The sequence below is a fragment of the Prinia subflava genome, chromosome 8, assembly GCF_021018805.1.
Source record: "Prinia subflava isolate CZ2003 ecotype Zambia chromosome 8, Cam_Psub_1.2, whole genome shotgun sequence".
Taxonomy (NCBI): Eukaryota; Metazoa; Chordata; class Aves; order Passeriformes; family Cisticolidae; genus Prinia; species Prinia subflava.
Genome location: NC_086254.1, coordinates 16,837,235 through 16,853,915, shown reverse-complemented (window position 1 = coordinate 16,853,915; position 16,681 = coordinate 16,837,235). Strand labels below are relative to the sequence as shown.

At 52.1% G+C, this 16,681-nt stretch overlaps 1 protein-coding gene across 8 annotated transcripts in view; it reads left to right on the top strand.

The window, feature by feature from the left end:
• Nucleotides 1–16,681, top strand: part of PTPRS (protein tyrosine phosphatase receptor type S) — a 142,044-nt gene that overhangs the window by 19,102 nt on the left and 106,261 nt on the right. Inside the window, exon 1 of one of the 8 annotated variants that reach the window (XM_063403597.1) lies at nucleotides 355–486. The exons of the other annotated variants lie outside the window; for them this stretch is intronic. The gene's annotated coding sequence lies outside the window, so the exon portion shown is untranslated. Of the gene's footprint in view, nucleotides 1–354; nucleotides 487–16,681 lie in introns of those variants that run through there. 8 annotated transcript variants of the gene reach the window in all.

The window sequence follows — 16,681 nt, the reverse complement described above, 5'->3', positions numbered from 1 at the left end:
AGGCTGCCCTGGGGCGGTGAACGGGGGCGTGAGGGGGGCGTGAGGGGGCGCTGGGGGCGCAGCAAGGCGGATTCGCCTTTGACTCTGGGCAGGGCTGTGGGAGCTCTGCGGAACGGGGCCGTGCCCGAGAGCATCCAAAGGGCCCGGGATGGGGGACGGACCCCAGCGGCTCTGAGGGAACCCCAGGGCAGGCTCGGAGGGTGCGGGGAGCCCGGGGCTGAGCCCCCGGGGCTGCTGTCAGCGTCCCCCCGGCCGGGCCCCGCTGCCCCGGAGCCGCCCCTGCCCCGCCCCGGGCCCGCCCCGCTCGGCCGGGCCGCCCTGGGCTCCGCCGAGGGTCGCGGGGTCCCTCCCTCCGCCCGGGGGTCCCTCCCTCCGCCCGGGGGTCCCTCCCTCCCCTCCCTCCCTCCGCCCAGGGCCCGCGGGGTCCCGGGCCGCCCTCGCCACGGAGCCTCCGCACCCCGCCGGCGCCGGGACGAGTCCGAGAAGGTCGGTTTGATTTGAAAATTCAATCGTTTACCGCGTTTTTAGCGAGGGAAAGCCGCTTCCCCCGGGCCCAAGGGAGCGGCGGGGGTCTGGGGGCCCCGCGGGCCGGCGCTGTGCGGGCGGGGGGCAGCGGGGCCGGCGGCGGGGGCTGCGCCGGGCAGGGAATTCCCTCCCCTCTCCCGCTGCCTTTTCCTCTCCCTCTCCCCCTCCCCTCGCTCTGCCCATCCCTCTCCCGTTTCCTCTCCCCTCTCCCCCTTTTCCCCAGCCAGGGGCTCACAGGAGCGTTTTTGCTGCGGAACGGGAGAATGCGAGAGCCGCGTCCAGCATCCCCCTGCGCTGGGGCGCTCGCCTGCCGTACCACGGGCCAGCTCTGCCGCTCGGCCTCTTCCCCAAATTACCCCTCTTCCTGCGTGTTTCCTTTCGGTGCTGGAAATGCCTTTTATTTTTAATGAGCTCGGGGCAGCCCGGGGCTGCGGGAGTGCGCGGTGCTGTGGCAGCCGGGGCAGGACACGGGCTGCAGCCTTTGAGTAACGGGCAGCATTTATTCACTGTAAACATTGCACAACTTCTGTGCTCCGCTCCCAGCATTAAACAGAACTCATTTTCTCGGCTTTACATGACTTGTTTGCTAGTGCTATTAGGATACCGCTCAAGCTCAAGATGCAGATTTGTCTAAAATGTGTAATTTTAGAAACATAATAGGTTGGGGGGGGAAGCTTCGTTTAGCTGCGGGAACTGTGTAGCTGGAACTTTTGTGAGAACAAGCCACATTTTATCCCTTTTCTCACTTTGGCGAAAACAAAGAACTTTTCTGTTGCCGTTAACTCAGGTAACTTTTATGTCAGGGCTCTGACTTGAATTCACAGCAGTTGGTCTGACTGGAGGCAGTTATAGCAACAGTTGAAATTAAATTTAAATTTATATTGTTCGTTGTTGGAGAACTCTCCTGCAGCTAAGGAAAGAAGTGTAAAGATTAAGCTGATCAGTGCTATATATGAAAAGTGGTTTCTAACATTAACATTATGGTTCTTCTCCTAAAAAAAAAAAAGAGAGAGAGAGAATTCTCTAGCCTGTATAGCTCCAGCTTTCTATAGCTGCATCTTGTTATCCTTTAATTTCCCTTTTCCTGAAAACGTCACTTAGCGGAGGAAAAATCACAAATTCAAGCACGCTGGGATTGCCACACATGGTACAGGGGAACATCTGCTGGGAAGAGACTTTCTGAGAATAACAAAATAACCAACCACCTGCACTGAGACGCTTTTCTCCTCTGGAGCCAGCTCAGTGTTGGTGTGGGGCTGCAGCCCACGGGCGGCTGCTCCCGGCCTCACCAGGGCCTGCCAGCCCTGCGATTTTCGGGGCTAACGCTGTTGGTTGGGGTTTATTTAGGGTCAAAAAGGAAGAAGTGAAAAATCTGCATCTGAGTGAATCAGGCTGTTTTAGCAGGTTCTTCGTGGTTTGCGCGCTCTCGAGTGTGAGGAGCGCTGGGGCTTGGTGCCCTGGGCCGCCCCTCGGCCCTCGCCGTGCTGGGTGCGGGCAGGGGCGGCGAGCGGGGCTGGCGCGGCTCGGGGCACTGAGCTGGAGGAGGGCTCTGCCCGGCTCTGCCCTGCCCTGCCCGGCTCTGCTCAGCTCTGCCCGGCTCTGCTCAGCTCTGCCCGGCCCTGCCCGGCCCTGCCCGGCTCTGCCCAGCTCTGCCTGGCTCGGGGCACTGAGCTGGAGGAGAGCTCTGCCCGGCTCTGCCCAGCTCTGCCCGGCCCTGCCCGGCTCTGCTCGGCTCTGCCCGGCTCTGCCCAGCTCTGCCCGGCCCTGCCCGGCTCTGCCCGGCCCTGCCTGGCTCTGCCCGGCTCTGCCCAGCTCTGCCCGGCTCGGGGCACTGAGCTGGAGGACAGCTCTGCCCGGCTCTGCTCGGCTCTGCCCAGCTCTGCCCGGCTCGGGGCACTGAGCTGGAGGAGGGCTCTGCCCGGCTCTGCCCGGCTCTGCCCTGCCTGGCCCTGCCCGGCCCTGCCCGGCCCCGCAGAGGGGCAGAGGGAACCGTAGCGCCTCCCTTCGTGCTGCTGCCCCTAGATCCAGCCGGGAGGGGAAGGGATCGCTGTCTTTGATCGCCACCGGAGTGTTGTCGTTGGTCCCTAGTGCAGCAAGAGGGACATGATCTCCCGGAGGATTCTTCCAAATCTTCCTGCCAAGTCAGAGTGGAGCCGAGGGAGTGAGGCAGTGTCGGGGCTCCTGCTCTGCTCTCCTGCTGCTCTGCAGCCTCCTCCTGCAGCCAAAACAGGGATTTATCAAAGGCACTGAAACCAGAGAAGGACCAGTTATACTTTTGACTTGGAAGAGATGTGCATCGTTCCTTTTGGGAGGTGGAGGTTCCAAAATAAACCAGCTGAAGGTTCAGTGTGCCGACAGAGAGCGAATTCAGTATTAAGTACTAAATTCCTGCAAAGGTGACAGTTGCAGCAGATATATGAGGAAATCCCTCATTACCCTGAAGAGCTGGAAAAGCAGGATATGGTGTTTTATTATGTTTCTTAACCTTGATCACAGCAAGTTTCAAACACCTTCTTTACCCTGGCTGTTGAGTCTGCCCTGTGGGTACAGATTCTTGTAAGGCAAAGCTATTTCACTAGATTTAATCTCTAAGGAGCGTGCCAGAAAAACAGCCTTTGGGGGAATGGCAATCTGCTGGCTTCCTTGTCTGCAGAATGGGAATAGCAGCACGCAGCTCCTTGCTGGGAAGAGCTTTAGGGTCCACCGGTGAAGAGAGCTGAAGTGCCGTGGTTGAGTCACTCAGCCAAAAGCGAGGCGACAGCAGAGGCGAGGCTCGCCCAGCTCCCGCGGCAGGTCGATCCAGGAATAGATCCAGTATCTCTGATCCCTGCTCCAGTGTCCCTGTCTGTGGCGTGTGGGCACAGGCCAAAAAGAGCAGCAGCGCCGGTGTTACGTGCAGAGGAGAAAGTGGAGGTTGCACAACCCCGTCCTTGGTGCTTTTTTTGGGGGCTGCCCTGCGGTGCCAGGTGAGGGAGTGACACGTTGTCTGACACGGCTCAGCCAAGAGCTGGAGTGAAGCCACTGATCCTCATTTTGTGCTGGCTTCTGTGCAGCCCTGGTGTAGCAGCATCTTTGTAGAGGCTGGGCTGAATTGTAACTGCTCACCTGGAGATAAAAGTCACTGCATCCCATTACCACTCCCCCCAAGCCATCCTCTGCCCTCTGTTTGAAGAGATTTTGAACCCTGTATATATTTTGTTCCCGTGCAAGGCTTTGCTGTTGGAGTAGGCAGAGTTTGCAGCACATCTCATGGCACCAGGGAAGTGCAATCTTGTTACATTTGAATTTATTTCATGCTGCGTTTGCGAGTGCGAAGAGTGAACGGGTAAAATTAGGGACTGTGGAAGGTGTGAGACACCGTGTTTGTTCAAATGCTGGCGGTGGGAAAACATCTGTTGGAAGCTGTCTTTGAAGGAGTAGCTGCCCTTCCAGAACTCTCTTGTAGGAGTAAAAACTGTTGTGGTAGGTGAAACTTCCTGAATCAGGAGGCACCTGGGAGCTGTGAACGTGCACAGGCTGGGGCAGGGATGGAGATCTGAGGTCTATCAAACAGAACGCTACAAGACCTTGATTTTTCTGTCTGTCTTATGCCACTTCTGCAGTGACTTCTGCCTTAATTTTGTATGAGCTCGTGTGTGCTTGGGTGAGTCTGGATTTTTAAAGATGATGTTCTGCCCTTCCTTGCTATTTACAGGAACTTCTGTGGGGTGGTAAGGGTGTGTTTCCATTTCTCCATGTGCTGATTAGTGCTCTCGTCAGCACTTAGTAAGTGCATTGCCAAAACTCTCTCTTGAATCTGCGTGGAGGTAGATTTTATTTGTGTGATGAAGCCACAGAGTGCTCAGTTTCAGTACCAGCTCCCAAGTCACAGGATGACTTACCTACTAATTTTGACTTGCTATCTATTTCTGAGCAGGCAGGAAGCAGCACTGCAGCAAAGGGAATTGAGGCAAGGCCCCTGGTTATGGTAATCCTTAAGTGGTTCATTTGGGTGTAATGCCTTTTTTTACAGTTGCTTCCCTATTACAAACAGATTTTCTGATAATGGCACCTGTGCCATTCAGATGGGATCATTATTATAATAGCAGCAAGTATTGTTAGGGAATCGGGATGTGGAATTTATGTAGGATCGTTACAACGGCAGAAGCAATACCATAAATAAAATGATGCTCTAGCAGCAGCACTAAAGCTGGGTGTAAGAGGGAAGATGACAGTTCAAATTTCCCCCGGCTTTGCGGAGGAGGGGGGAGCGCGGGCGGCAGGGGCTGTCCCTGCGGGGAAGGAGGAGGGATCCGCTCCTGGAACCACGAGCTGGAGTCGTTTCAGAAGCCAGCCCGGGAGATCGGTGCCATTAATTAGTTGTAGAAACGCGGCGTTGCTCCTATCGTGGGTGCTGTTCCCGGGTCGGCTCCATTAACACGGATTTTTGGGGATGGGTTTCAGGCCAGGCTTTTGCGTGCCCAGCCTGTCCCTCCTGCGTGGCTGGGACAGTCTGTGCACGGCCCTTCTCCCGTTTCTCTGGGGAAATGTGGGAAAGATTGAAACTGCATTTATGAAATAAGGGTGGGGGTTGAGAGAGTGAACAGCCCAGCAGGACCTGACAGAGGAGGCTGATACAGCAGCGTGCCTGAGTACTGGAAGCAATAGTGCCAAACTGAAGGGAAAGGGGAGAAGGGGTGAAAAATTCGTGCATTTGAAAGGTTGCTGAGGGTATGAAGTGGAAATTAATCCTCCCCTCCACCTCTCTCTGTGAGCAGATCGCTGGAGATGGGTGTGTTGTCTCCAAGGCTGGGCTCGCGGTCGGGTTTAGCAAAACCAGATAATCCAGCTGGCTAATCTGGAGCGTGGCTTGGCCAGCAAAGCCCTTCTGGCAGAGCGTGCCGGGAGCAGCACCAGTGCTCTTTAAACAAAGTCCTTGCTAATGCAGCTCCAGCGTCGTGTGGACAGAGCACAGATGTCTTGCTCAGGGTTTGATTATTTTTTTTAAATAAAATCCCTTTTGTTTTCCATCAGTGACCCCTGGTTTAAATCCCCGATGCAAGGGGGGAATTGTGACCCTTGGGTGGACTCAGACGTGCTTTGAGTTTTGTCACCGTGGCCCCGGTGGGGGCAGTGGCCGCTCCGTGTGCCCGGCTGTGAGTGGCAGGGGGATGCTCGGGGATGCTCGGCTTGTTGGGCTTTGAGCTCGCTTTTTGCCCGGGGCCCCGTCGGGACAGGGGTGATGGGCGATTGCTTTTTGATGCTCGGCGCTGCCTTTGTCGGTGGACATCTGGTGCCAGGATTGCTGCTGTCGGGCTGGGGGTGGGCTGCAAGGCCAGGGAATTTGATGGATTAGTGTGGTTGGAGGGCTGGGGGAGGGGAAGGGTAGGGTTTCAGCTCTCCCTGCAGGTAGAGAGAGAATTTGGGGATTAGAGGCACTTTGCTGCGAGCTGCAAAGGGGGAGGATTCAGAGAGGGGAAGGGTTGGGAAGAAAACAGTCTTTCCAGTTTTCCCGAAGAGATGACATTTGTTTGCACTGTGAGGCAGCACAAGGGAAATGTGTCTGTCCGGAGCAGGGGATGAAAAAAATCCACAGCAAATCTGGTGCCAGTCTGTCCCCCCAGCTTTGTCACCCTTGGGAATCCTGGATGCTCGTGCCTGGCTTCAGGGTCACTCGGTTCGCTCCCTGCTGCTTTCTATGGATTCAATAACCTTCTTCTCTCCCCAGAGATCATCTTAAATTAAAACTTTATCCTTTACTTAAGGAAGCCAGCAGCAGCCTCTCCCCATGCTCCATTACAAGATCTGGGTACTTTGCATGGCCCTGTCCATTCCTCTTCCCTGAGGTCACCAAATGGGCTGCCCTGGGAATTGGCAGTTCTGGAGCAGCAGGAGGGGCATGTGGGATATCCTCTGCTGCTGATCTTGAGTGAAGGAATGGGAAAGAAAAGCTTGATTTTTAAGAGCTGCCCTGAGGGCAAATAATTTGATATGCCCTGGCCTGGGAAGGGGACACAGTCTGCTTTTCCTGGTGTGGGAGCAGTGTCCTGGTGGTATCGCTGGGAAGCATCACACGATCCTTTCCCTGAGGTCACTGTGCCAGCCGTGTCCATGGAAATGTCACTTGTCTGCCTGCAAGAGCAGGAGGATTTTCACAGCCATGAAGGCCACCAGGAATTGGCCAAAATGGGGACCTCGAGGAACAGCCACAGTGAAATTCAGTCTTGGACAGGCTCTGAGTTCCAGGATCAAATTCCCGTGTAAGATCTGCCCAGAAGGTTTAGTGCCTGCTGGCTTTGCCTCCTGGCAGTGCTGCAGGAGGGAGGTGACCTGTCCAGGAGGCACAGCCAGGCCTGTAATTCGTGTGCTGGGGCTGCAGGTGCCACAGGTGTGTGCTTTGGGCTGGCTTAGCTCAGGGCTGGGTTGTTCTGGAGGAGTGTTGGAGCTGTGGGGTCTTTGGTCCTTCGTTGTGTGCACAATGTCAAGGTGCTGAATTGTCTTGTGAATTTTGGTTTCTTCTCTGTGTTGAACAAAGTGGTGGCCAAGGGCCATGGCAGTGCAGCAAACCTTGTGTCTGCAAGGCTTTTGAGTATGCAAACCCTTTAAATATTGGTCTGAAGAAGATAGGGGAATGAAAAATAAGAGATAAAGTTACAATTCCCATCCTGAAAATGTGTTTATTTAACTTTAGCAGCAAAAGGCAGAAAAATCTGGGGGAGGGGGAAAGGAGGGAAGAAGTGACTGTAAAAATGCGTGCAGTGAAGTGAACAGCTGTGTCCTGTGAAATGGGAGCTGCTGGGATTCAAAGGATTATGTCACTAACCAAGACCTGGTGTTTGCTCTGGAGCTGAAGGCTGGAGCCCCAAGCATGCAGGCAGGAGGAGAAATCAGTCACGCAATGGGTGAGGCTGGAAGGGACCTGCAGAGGTTCAGGCTGCTCCAGCCTGCCCAGGTGGGTTCTGTCCTGCCGGAGAAGGGCTCCAGCAGCCAGGAAGGCTCTGGGTTTGCAGTGTCCTTGGGTCCTGTTCTGGGAGTGCTCTCTGCCATCCACGCCTTGTTCCTGGAGCACTGAGCGTGTGTGGAGGAGAGAAAACTCGGTTATTTGCCATTCTCCAGCATTTATAGATTTGGTGTCTTCAGTGCCACAGAAAGCCACAGGCAAGCGCTGCTGCAGGTCCTGTGCCGAGCTCGGGTGGCGTGGAGCTAGGAAAAGCTTCACCCACACAGGGAGCTCCTCTGCAGCCTCTGATTTTGGGTGCTGCTGGGCTGGATGGATCCCCAGTGCCTGTGCCCGAGTGTTTGATGGTGGCAGGGCTGCCTGCCCGAGGGGAAGGAATTGCGCTCCATCACCACGAGTCCATTTCTCTGCCGAGGGTGGAGCGCCGCGTTCCTCGCTCGTGTGCCATGAAACACTCTCCTGACAGCGCGTTCCAGAGCAATATCCCCACGTGAGTGATGGCCCCACGCTTGCTTTATGCACTGCTCTGAGGGGTGGGAATGTGTAAATCGCACCATCCGAGTGATTTAGCCCCAGGTACAGTTGTGACTCAAAATGAATTTCTGTCCGCGCTTCTCCCCGGTGCCCGCGCTGCGGTGAGCACTCGCTGTAAAGCACGAGGAGATGGCAGCAGCCCCTGTGCCAGGAGGATGTGGCTGTCCCCTCCGTGTCCCCTGTGCCAGCACGGGGGTGGGCTTGGTGTCAGTCCCTGTCTGTCTCTGGGATAGAGAGATCCAAATCCGTGTCCCTCCCGAGCAGGGAGCCGTGGCACAGTTTCCGTCGGGCTTAATAGGGAAGATGAGTGGCATGTTAAAAGTGGCTTTAGGTTTTATGCAAAGCCAGTGATGCTTAAGACAGCTGGGGGATTTTAGGGTTTTCAGCAAGTTTTGTTGGGCAAAAAATTCCTTTGGAAAGTGTCTCTGGTCCAGTGTGAAATTTCGGTGGATTCAAGGTGATGGGAATGGATGAGTTGTGCTTCACACCTCGTTCCCACTCTGGGGAGTTGATTTTTTTCCCTCCTGCTTTGGGGAGGAAAATGTCAAAGTCAGGAGAAAGATACATTTTTCTTTGTGGCAAGACATGAACATTAATATTAAAACTTCTGGGGATTTTTTTTAAAGATTAATTTTGCTTCTTGGCTGTACTCTGGTTTAGATCTGGAATTGCTCTGGAAATGCAAGTTTAGGCAAACACAGAGAAAAGGTGAAGTGTGGACTCCACTGTGCTGTTTTCCTCATGATTTGCAGAGTTCTTCTAGTGCTTCACCATTCTTCTGGCTCTGCCTGATGTCCAGGACTTGGTTGTTCCTGAAAATTTAAAGGTCAGGGGTACTTGAAAGGGACGAACCCAAAGACTCCATCCCTGTTTGAGACTTTGGCTCTCCTAACACAAACATGGTGTGGGTGCTTTCTTACAAATTCTTAAATCTATCTGTATTCATTTCACTGTTTCAAAGTGAAATAATTTTTTGAGAAAAATCTGCATTTGCTGTTCTTTGCCTGTAACCAAGCGTGGTTTGTGGATAGCCAAATAAAATTCTCGGTTCAAAGTGTTTCAGCAATGTGTTAAAGTTTATGGAGCATTTAACAAACTTTTTTAGTGTGCAATAGTTTATAGTGCCAGCAAACAGCCAAGTGTCACATCAAAGTTGTAGTCTTTTCTCACTTAATGGCTCAATGTTTAGTGCTTTTTTGGTTTATCTTGGGTGGCTTTTCAGCCCACGGTTCAGAATGGCTTTTTCTTTCCTTTTTTCCTCCCCCAAAAACTCTAGAAGTCAGATTATGGATACTGATTTAGGGTCCACAATTCAAGCCAAGTGCTTGGATTTATTTTTATCTTTAAAGAATGAAAACCACCAAAGGCAAATAATCCCAGTGACTTCAGTGGAGTTCTGCCTGGGCAGTTCCCTGCTGGGCTGGGAGAGCAGAGGAGCAAAATGGAATCTGCTCCCATTGGAGCCAGGGATAGTTTTGCCATCAACTCTTGCAAATCCTTAATGATTTTTGTGCTCACCAGGAGCTGGGATGTGTCTGCAGCTGAGCCCAAGCCCACTGACACCAGTGGGGCTCCACATTTGCTGCCTTTTGCCCAGATTTTGGGAACTGCTCCTCTTCTGGACTGGAAGAGGGCTTGAGGGAACTCTGTAAGGGCTCTGCTCTCCCCAGGTCCTGTAGGGGAGGAATAAGGAGGGAATGCAGAGGAATCTGAACCTCCAGAGCAGCTGCTGCCATTGGGAATGTGCTGGGGCTGGGGGTTGTCACTTCTACTAAACGTGAACTAAATAGGTGTAAAAACTCGGTAACAGTTTCTAGATAATGCATCATAAACCATCCGATTTACTTTATCGTGGATTTAATTACGATAATGCACACACGTATAATCATGTCCGTGCACAAGATCTATTCAGTAGTAAAGGGGTTTATATAATGTTATAAATAATGAAACCTGAGCTGTGGCAAGAGCTCCCTGTGGCATCCTTCACCGTGCCCTGGAAGTGGGAAGTCTCCTCTTCCGTGTGAGTGACACGGGGCTGGGTTGTAGAGGTTCAGCCATTTCCAGGGGGTTGGGTTGTGGCAGGGGTGTGATTTTCATCACAGCGCCTGCGTTTCACTCTGAGTTTGCTTTGGAAATTCTCTATGGAGTGGAAGACGGAGTAAAATGTCTTATTAATGCTGATGGGATCTGGCATTGGCGTACCCGGTGAATTGCTGCATGAGAGGCATGTAAACAAATTTGAAACCAAAATAATCTGCCTGTGTATTATTAAAAGACAAGCCAATATGCAGCAATAGAATGTGAGGAAATGCCATTTTGAGTTTCCAATGACAAAGCTTTCGCACGTTCCTCCCATGATTTATATAATTGCCGAATCGCTTTGATGGCTTGATGGAATTACAGCTCTGCATTACACGATGGATAATCAATCAAAATAAACGGTGTTTACCCCTCTGCTGCAGCGTGTGTATGAAACAGATACATCCGAGTGGGAATTATCCTGTAACACTGGCATTTGTGCGGAGTTTCGGGTGTGATTTTGGGATCTGGTATCTGTGTAAACCTGACCTCACCTTGTAGGCTTCAAAATCGTGCTGGCTTCAGCAGGGGCTGTAGTAACTTGCTTTTTCTGTGGTGCATGTAGCAACATTTCTGCCTAAATATGCAGTGGGCTTGTTTGTTTAAATATCACAGAAAATCAAACCGCAGCGAGGAGACAGAAGTGCCAGCACCTGAGCTCTCTGTCAGGGCTGGGTAAAGCTTGGAGGCTGAAATTCTCCCTTTCTAGACGGGCTTGGAGTTGGTCTTGGCTGATATTAAACAGGCTGTTCTCTGCCTCATTTGCTGCACAAGTTATTGGAGTTTTAGTGTCTGGCTTTAGAAGAATTTCTTACCCTATTTACCAGATGTGCTGCTGTGGAATGTGAAAACCCTTTTCTACAGGATTTCTGGAGTAAAAATTGAACGCAGTCTTTGTAGCGAGCGGTAGCTGGGATAATGTATCAGTGGTTGATATTTGTATTTGAAGAGGCGGCTTTGCAGATGATGCTGTTTGTTTCTGCAGAGAGCACAGTCCTGTCCTCCCAGGGGGTCCTTCCCTCTTGCCCACCCCTGTTTCCAGTGCATTTCCTGATGCTGGGGTTTCTGGAGCACAGGGTGGGTTTTGATGGCTTCCCTGGATTGTGCACACACAGCGACCCTCGGGTGCCTCCTCCATGGGCCAAAGCTGCCAAGCTTCGAGGAGAGGAGGTGAAAAGAGGGGCTGGGGCAGGGCTGCGGGCACAGCACCCCGGCCCTCGCCCCTTCCCCGCTGCAGCAGCCCCGGGCCCGGCCAGGGGGGATTTTTGGCCTCTCTCCCATCGCTGTCCCCGGAGGATCCCTGCTCCTCTCGCTCCTCGCCTCGCTGTAACGGGATCACAGCTGCTGAGTAAATGTTAAGATAATGGTGTTATTACGGAGTAATTATACTGCAAGTTATTGAATTAAAAGTGATGAGGCTGCCGGTGCTGCTGAGTGGGGAGAGGAGGGAGAGGCTGGGTGGGAGAGCGTGGAAGGTGGAGAAGGAGAAAGCCTAATAAATTTCCTCTTGTCGAGAGCCCCTCACTGCCGGGATTGGGACTGAGAATGAATGAAAGGGAAGCTCAAAGAGCTAATAAATAAACCATTTCCCTGAGAATAGAGGGTATAATTAGAAACCGTGGCCCTGTGGTTTTGTGTCTGCCCTGGGGTGGAATCTGCTCAGCGCTGTGCTGTGGCGATAAAACAGGGAGACAATGTGGAGATGATGTCGCACAGTTGTTAACTTTTGAGGAGGGAGATGCTTTGTTCCTCTCTTTTTCTAGGAAAAAAAAGTAATAATAAATAATTTAGGCTTTATGTTGCAAAACTTCAATAACTGACTATTCCCTGGGGCCTCTCTATCAGCAACTGTGGCTGATCCTGCATTTTTCTTTCTTGGAGGGGAGGGTGGTTTTCACTGTAGACCTTAGAAAACTTTACTTTTTTTTATTTTTCTTTTTTCTCTCAAGAGAGCCAAACCTGTTTGTTCGTTGGGGTTTTTTCCTATCTAAGGCTGAGATTCATCTCCCAACTGAGCATCTCCCGCTGCTCTCCAGCCATAGCGTGGCTCCAGCTCTGCTGCCAGAGCTCCGGAGTGTTTGGGCAGCGCTCCCGGGGGTGCCCGGGGTGGGATTGCTGGGGCTGTGCGGGGCCAGGGGTCGCACTCGGTGGTGTCTGTGGGTCCCTTCCAGCTGAGGGTTCCGTGATCGCGTTGTGCATTTTTGGGTGGTGATGCCTTGTGCCGTGGCAGGTGCGGGGATGGGTGAGAACCACGGGAGCCTCGCCCGCAGGCACGGGCAGCAGGAGCAGGGATGGGCACCGCGCTCCTTTGGGCCCGGCCGGTCCTTCACAGCCCCAGGCTTTCCTAAAAGGTGAATAAATGTCCGTGTCCGTGGTGTCCCGGTGCCCGCAGAGCCGCGGGCTGCGGCTGCACGGGGCCGGGCGCTGCTCCTTTTGTTCGCGGCTCTGCGAGGAGACAAAAACTGGTGATGAAATCGGGGGAGGAGGAGGAGGAGCGAGGGCTCTGCTGCCGCTCAGCCTCCGAGGATCCTGGGCGGCTTTGGATGAAAAGGGGATGATGCTCTCGGTTGGGAATAGGACGGGTCCCCCCCCACGGGTGTTTGTGAAGATTAAATAATTCTTTCTCAGAAGCTCTTTGGTAGGTGTTAGAGAAATGTGGAGTGTTTACCTTACTTTACAATTTAAAAAGCCCTAATAAAATACACAACAGAAGTATTAACAATGAAACTATTTTGAGGATTATTAAGCTATTATAAAAGAATGGAAGAAAATCTGCCTGGCATTATGTTCTGTGCCACTAGATATTTAAATTAATGCCTTCCTATAGCAGCTCCTTCAGAAATCTTTAAGGCACTTAATCATCTTCAGTGAATTAGATACTTGGTGGTGTTAAAAAGCTCTTCAGCATCCTCTGTTCATGGAGCACGGGAGGAAACTGAGGCAGAACGATTGGGGCAGTTCATTCACCATGGGAAGGGTGAAGTGGGAATTTGATTCACAAGGGCTGGTGTGGTGTACAATGGAAAATGCCCCTGCCCAGCTTCCCACGGCCTGGCAGTGCTGGATCCTGCTCCTTTCCTCATCCCCACCTCGCCCTGCTGTTGAGCTGTGCTGCTGGCACCAAGAATTCCTCATGGGTTTGCCTTTTGCCTAATGGCTGCTGTGGCAATATTTACAGCTCTGCCTCTGCCCATCTCAGGGAGGCCCATAAACCCTGATATAATGGTATTTCCTTGTAAAAGGCAATTTGTAAAGATCTGTCTGTGGGCTGCTGTCACCATATCCATGGGATTTATTTCCAGTTTATTTACGGTTTGTGCTCATGTATATGCAGCTCTTCTTTCCCATCATAATCCAAAACTTGATTGTCCCTTGGACTTGACTGTCACTTGCAGCGTTGGCTGAGCAGGTCCCTGGGCTGCCTCTCTCATGCAGGTTGATTTTTAATTTTATTTTCTGTTTTGAAGGATAGGGAGGGATGTCTATAGGCATTGCATCAACCTTGGCCTTGGAATTTGCTTCGGGGAGCTGCAGCTCCTGTGAGCAGGGCAGAGCCCTTAGCGTGGAGCAGACCCCAGCCCCACAAAGGTTGTGTGTGAAATTCATGGCTTAGATTTAGGCTAATAAATGATTTCCTGACTTGGATGGTGCATAAATCCTTTGGTTTAGGAGTGGCTGATTTAAGGGGTGATTTCTCCCTGGTCTCTGCAGTCTGTTTGTGGTGGGATTTGGGGACTCTTTTCTTTACCTGTTCTTACAAGTCCTGAGTGTAGGAGGTCAATACCTGGAAGTGCTCATTTAAAAATAAGGTTATGGCATCCAGCAAAGGGCTGCAATGCTTTCAGTGACTTCAGCTGCCAAAATTTGATGTGTGCTCAGGATTTCAACTTGCTTTCACTCCCAATGATCCCAGGGATCTAAGGGAGAAGAGGCTCAGCTCTTCTCCATGCTTGGTGGAAGTCAAAGCTCTGCCTTGAAGGGGAGCAGCCACTGCAGAGCTGCAGCTGAGCTGGGAACAGCTCCAGGATCTTCAGCATCGAGGTGCAATCCCTCGTCCACCGAGCAAACCTTGAAACAGATCCCGGCACAGCCACGTCCTGGGCAGCATCTGAAGAGCTGCTGACCCAGGGGTGCTTTCTTCAAGGAGCAGCTCAGAAAAGGGACCTGAGCTGGTGAATTCCTTAGGTATGAGAAGGAACACGCTGTAGATATTCTGAAAAAACCAAAATCAAATGGCAGAACAGGTAGTGGAGCTCTTTGAAAGTTGTTCAAAGAGACTCTGTCAATGTGAAACTGCTATTTATGGGTTTTTTTCCTGCCTCCTCTTTTGTTTTGTTGATACAATCTTGGAAGTGGGAGGAGGATTTACAAAAATGCTTGTGTTTTTAAGCTGCTGCTTCAGACACCTTTTTTCCCTTGTAAATATTGTGTAAGAAGCCAAAACGAAAAACACAGAAAGCAAACACAGAAAAGTCCTACTGCAAGCAATAAAAGTGAGTTTTTAGAAAGTTCTCTGCCGCTGGTTTCAGCAGGAGCACTGGGGTGGCATGAAAGGTGTACAGACCTGGCACACAAAGCCAAGGGGAACTGAGGAAGGTGGGAATTTACAGAAATAAGCACCAGAAGCTCTGTGGATGCTGGGGTTTTTTTCTCCTTCAGGTGCTCACTGGTTACTTGGAGGCTGTGTATGGGCTGAGCAGCCTCAGGAGAAGGTTCTATCAAAGCAGACTTAGATTTTCCTGTAAATTAACAAGTGGAGGCAGAACTTGTGGGGTCCCTTGGCTTTTCCTTCCCTGCCTGGCTCATGGGAGCTCCATGTGTGCTTTGGCTGCTGGGTGATGCTCAAACAAGCTCATGCTAAAGCCGTGCCAGGGTTTGCAAGGAGCAGGGCTCTTAAATAACTGTTTGTCGTGGGGATTTGCATGGGTTTGGCTGAACCGTTTGCAGAGGTGCAGGAGAAAGGGGAAGAGGGAATGGGCCAGCTTTGCTCCGTGGCTGGGCCGTGGGTCTGTGCTGGCAGGGAGGAGGGCAGGTGATGAAGGGCTGAATTACAGGGAAGGATGTGGAAACCTGCAAGGCAGCAGGGTATGTGGGGTGATGGAGCTGGGCTGGAGCTCCTTGTGCTGGAGCAGTGTCCAGGCTGGGAGTGGTTTTGGTGTCGATTGCCAAAACCTTTACCTTGATTTTTCTGGGTGTCAAAAAAACTGTCAGGGCCTGGAGGACTTGAGCTCAGATGACTGGTCTGGATGTCTCTGCCTGGAAGCTATGGAAAGCAGTACTTGCAGTCCTGTTTGAACTTGTTAGTTGACAAGTTAAAAGGTTGTTTTGACCCTTCGGGATATTTTTTTTTTTAAATATTTGTTTCACCTTCCTTCTTCCAGCTTTATGAGAGGGCCAAGCCAAGGGCTTTGTACCCAGCAGTAGGAGTGCAATTACAGCAAGTCTGGGCGAGTGACTGTCCCGCAGGGCTGTTTCAGAGTTGGGTTTTGCTTCTCTTTTCCCCTTCCCCCTGCTCTGTGTTATCGTTCTTGTCCCTCTGCCTCCCCACGCCCGTGCGGTGCCGCAGCGGCCGCGGGACCCCGCTCCTGCCCCCGCAGCCCCGCTGGGAGCTGGGATTTATCCTGGAATAAACGGGGTGCAACTCCAGATTGGTTCTGCCGGGAGAGCAGTGATCATCAAAAGTCCCTTAATTCTCAATTAGTCTGTCTACCCAAGGCTTTAAAATTGGTTAGATAAAGCGCATTAGAAGTTAAATCTGAATTAACCTTTCCTTGCACAGGCGACCCCTGGGGTTCCCAGTGGCAGCAAAGGTGGTTCCTGTGGGGCAGCCCCTTCCTGGCCAAGTGGGAGCATTTGGGTGCATCCCCCTCGCAGGACACCCGGCTCAGCAGGGCTGCTCCTCTCCCCGTGCTCAGCCCTGCGTGAGCTGACCCTGGCACGGGGCTGCCCTGCTGGGGTATTTTTAGAGGAGATAAGAGTGGTGGCGGAGAGAGGTCTCCATTCCAAGGCACTTGGACTCTTTAATTACGTTTTTGGTCTAGAAAATTATATGGTTCCTAGAGCGTAAATAGAGAACACATGGAAGGTAATTGCACCTCTGGGTGCAGATGAGCTGGTGGCAGGCAGAGGAGTCCAGATCCGTGGGAAGAGGTGCAGGGAGAGGCAGAAATGGGCTCCTTGGGGCTGCTGGATATCGCCCCTATATTGCACCCCGGGTTCCTGACACCCCCTCCTCTCCATGGTGCTTATGGGGGACCCACAGCCCCGTAAAGGTGGGGACCAGTTCTGTGAGTCACCCCACTGCCATTACTCCCTGCATTTTGGGGGCAGACTCACCCTTGGGCCCTCCCTGTGCTGTCCACAAAAATCGTGGTCGTGATCTGCCCCTGCTGGAATTCCCTTTTACCCACTTGGAGCTGATTTCAGCACAATTGCTGACTTGGCTTTATTAGTTTCTTCCTTATCTTTGGAGTCCTGCCAGATGTCCTTGTGGCCTGTAAATTCTGCATTCTTTGCATCCATTATCAGTGGTACATCCTTCTTTCCAAGCTTGTTAACCTCCCTCTAGGTCTGAGATCATGAGGAACATGTCCAGCCCTAAACTTT